At 41.0% G+C, this 4107-nt stretch overlaps 1 protein-coding gene across 1 annotated transcript in view; it reads left to right on the top strand.

Moving 5' to 3' along the window:
• Nucleotides 1–818: 818 nt before the first annotated feature.
• Nucleotides 819–4107, top strand: part of LOC107662389 (chromobox protein homolog 1-like) — a 12665-nt gene continuing 9376 nt past the window's right edge. The window contains exons 1-2 of the mRNA XM_016452385.1: nt 819–825; nt 2795–2799. The gene's annotated coding sequence lies outside the window, so the exon portion shown is untranslated. The remainder of the gene's footprint in view (nt 826–2794; nt 2800–4107) is intronic.

The raw sequence follows: 4107 nt of genomic DNA, 5'->3' as shown, positions 1-4107 counted from the left end.
CTCGCGTACGTACACAGGCACGCTCGGTCGGACTTGGCGGGTTACTGGAGCGTTCGTGTAGACCTTTTGTCTGACCATCTGAAGAACCTCGATAAAACAACAGCAAACTCTGTCTCCAGTCGACAGATTTCAAACGTTTCTCGACACTTAAAACCGGTCTAGCTGCACTGAACCACCTAATTCGGTGATATTTCGCCTTTAATTCAGAAATTCAAAGGTAAGTGGCTCTGCGTGCACGCCGTGCAGACTGAAAACAACTGTAGGATTGACTTTGTATTAGGAAATGTGATTTCTCATATATATGCATAAATATATACATACACCAAACAAGCGGATGTGTTGAGTGCTTTAAGCGACACCCTGCTCTTTAATAATATTCCAGTTATATTTGAGAAATTGTTGGTAGTTTTCTGATCGGATCTAGGTCAACATGGAGAAGTGGCGACCATGCTTCTGCAACATTAGCCAGCAGGCTAGTCGGTGTCTCGTATTTAACGGCCATTTTAGGTTTGTAAAGTTAAAATTAAGGTGCGTGGGAATGTCTTAATGCGTGTATTTATCGGACAGCATAAATGTAGTTGATGTCTTGGTACCTTTTGGCCCCACAGTTGTGCGGGCAAAGGGTCGGTCTAGCCCGCCATCTCCGCGCGAGGCAGGAACGCCTTTCTCGTGCACGCGAGGCGTTCAGTATGGGGCTCGGGAAAACCATTTTACAGAGATTTACATGCGGTTTACAGTTGCATTGTCACCTTAAAATGTAACGTTTGGCCTCACTGGCTCGTGTTTAGCGCTGCAGCGTCGAATATTCTGGCAACCGGAAGGTTGGTTAAATCAAATACTTCAGTGCGCGCGAGGCGTGATGGTCTAAACATACAGTTTATCAATAACGTTAGAAATAAATAATCCTGTACACAGTCTTCTTTCTTTAAGCAGTGAAATTAGCTCAAGTGTTAAGAATAATTATGGTCAAATTAGCTCAAGTGTTTAGAATAATTGTTAATGAGATTTAACAAAATTAATACTTTAAAAATGTCCAGAATCTTGGCTTGCAGCTTAATTTGTTAGATTTTGTTATAGTTTTATGCCCTTTTTTGGTGCCACATCTCAGTATTACAGCCTGGTGAGTGTTTGCTAAGAGCAAAACACGTGTGTGTTGTTTTTTTTTTCTGTTAAAGCATCTACTAAACAAAACAAAAATTGAGGGAAAACCGTTTAATAAAATTACAAGATATTTTTTTAAATAGTGTCTTTTAAAGTCATCTAATGATTCTTGTTCTAAATATGTCTGACAGGATTTTTGGTATATAAACTATTAGGGATGCTCCGATCGATCGGCCAGAGGTCGGTATCGGCCGATAATCACGTTTTATGACTCGATCGGTACTCACTACACTTGGCCGATCTCACGAACTGATCACAATTTGATGACGTCAACGCGTGACGACGTACGTGATGCATGGGGACATAAATGATTTGGCGCCACAGTCATGTCACCGCCAGTGTGGAAATGCTATGACGTTTTGAGAAACAATGAAAAATTCGCTATTTGAGAGGTCGGTATCGGCCGATAATCACATTTTATGACTCGATCGGTACTCACTACACTTGGCCGATCTCACGAACTGATCACAATTTGATGACGTCAACGCGTGACGACGTACGTGATGCATGGGGACATAAATGATTTGGCGCCACAGTCATGTCACCGCCATGCGCCGCCAAGATGGCGACGGCCGGCTCCGCCCACTTTTGAGCTTCAAAAACGCTCTTCGGAAATCTACGGGTGACGTCATGAACACTGCGTCCATGTTTTTATACAGTCTATGGTTACGGCTCCACGGGAACCGGAGCTGATCGCGGCCGCTCTAATGCTTGTGCTTATACCAGCCAGCCGTGGCACGTTTCTGAAGCGGCTCTCAGCGCTGCTTGGCTAAAAATAGTATTTTGTGTGTAGTCACAGTGTGGAGGATGGAACAAAACCTCGTCAGAGCCGTAAGGGATAACGGTAACATAACACGCTGATCGTGGGCTGCTTTTAAATGAACATTTATTTATAAAACAAAATATCATCTTTGGCCATATTAGCCTACTCAATAGCATTAACACAGGCTTTACTCCTTTCAAACTTTATCTGGAATGTCACCGTTTCTGTCAATGCAACTTCCCTATCAGGCCAACGAACACACACACAAAATCGTCTGCCTCATGGGAAAAAATGTATAAAAAAAAAAAAGTAGTTAATATTTGCGTCCTTTGATTTATTTTATCCACCCGTGATCCACCCGCAAATAATCAGAATGCATTTTTTATTACCCGACCCGCGGATTATCCGCAGTGCCCGTGGATAAAAGCTAAATATGTTTGCTGCGTAAATCAGACGGACTTACTGAAAATGCACATTTATTTTCTGCCAGCAGGAGGTGCTTTAAAGCGGGAGAAACAGAGGTTTCCCCAGTAACGGCTGTACACAAAGCAGCGCTGAGTTCACAAACGCTGCTTTATAGGGGTGCAACGGTTCTCGGTAAAAAATCGAACCGTACGGTTCTCCACACACGGTTCGGCATGCACTAGGACCGCGGTTCAACTTAAATCTGACAATGCATCTGTAATATGGTTTGTTAGAGTTCGGCTAATGCATGTTTCTGTTGATGGATACAAATTCTGGCTTCCCAATACATTACAACAAGAGTGATGAGAGAAAAAAAACAATACGTGGACAAACCAGTCACTCTTTGTTCAGTGTGAGTGCTGTATGCTGGAATAACTCATTTATGCCGTCATCACGCGTTGATAGCGCAGGTGAGACCTGAACAGCACACGTTGCTATCTGTGTTTAAACTAAACTCATTTAAGCCTTGCCAGTTTAAATATTAAAGAGCCAGAAGACGCGAACTCGCGCGCACAGTGAGAAGGTCTTTGTGTGCGCTCATCCGAAGCGCGTGAACCCGCGTCTCAGAACGCGCGCAAATATTAAGCTCTCTTTGAAGTATTGTGCTTGAATGGACAAATTCACACAAAAATTGTCAAAATGCCTGTCTTGGTGAGTATCCTAGCAGACATAGTCGGCTGAACAAACAGTATCAGTGCGTTCTCTTAAAGTGACAGCACTTTCTTAAAGTTTATTAAACGGCAACAACACGGAAATCACTCATTGCTCTTGATTGAATAACTTTTGTAACTTTAATAAGGAATAATTTTTAATTTATAGTCAAATATGCAATGTTATTTTACATTTGATTATTCAATTTCTGTACCTAAAAACTGTTTAGACGTACCTAAAAAACCTGAAAAGCACTGTTTATTTTATTTGTATCTTTATTTTTATTTGACAATATAGTTTTTTCCCTAAACATAGCACATACCAAACCGTACCGAAACCGTGACTTTAATGGCACTTTTCCACTGCGTGGTACAACTCGGCTCAGTACGGCACGGTTTGCGTTTCCACTGCAGTTCAGTACCGCTTTAGAGTGGGCGGGATTATTCACGTCGTTATAGTTGCGTCGCCTCTACTAACACGACTCCTAAAAAAAAAAAACTTTCATTCCGCGTCGCCCCATCAAGCTCTTGCTGGACCCGCTCCTCTGCTATCCTCTGCTATCAACTGCTATCTTCCGCAACAGACGACAAAACTTTTTTTTTGGCAAAAGGCGCGCTCGTTCATAACGGTTGCGTTCGATCCTTCGCTGGCTGTGCTGATTTCAATCTAGCGGTTCTGTTGTGTTTGTGTCTAGGGATGTAACGATTCACTCAACTCACGATTCGATTCACGATTTTGATTTCACGATTCGATTCACGATTTTTTTTAACACAATGAGATTTAAGACAAATTATAAATTAAATGTGTCCTTTTATTATTGCTTAGACAAAATACTGTACGTTTCTTTGTGAAATTGAAATATAACACTATAATAATATACTAATATAGCACTTGCATATTATTGCTCTTTAGTTGGTTTTGATTGCTTCTATTGTCCTCATTTGTTAGTTGCCTTGGATAAAAGCGTTTGCTAAATAACAAAATTTTAATGTAAATGTAAATAACAAAACTAAATTGAAAATTTAAAACAAGCCCCAAATCAAATAAATAAGTAACACAAATAAAAT

Source organism: Sinocyclocheilus anshuiensis, unplaced genomic scaffold (assembly GCF_001515605.1).
Source record: "Sinocyclocheilus anshuiensis isolate Anshui unplaced genomic scaffold, SAMN03320099.WGS_v1.1 scaffold11, whole genome shotgun sequence".
NCBI classification, from domain to species: domain Eukaryota; kingdom Metazoa; phylum Chordata; class Actinopteri; order Cypriniformes; family Cyprinidae; genus Sinocyclocheilus; species Sinocyclocheilus anshuiensis.
This window is presented reverse-complemented; position numbering and strand designations above follow the sequence as displayed.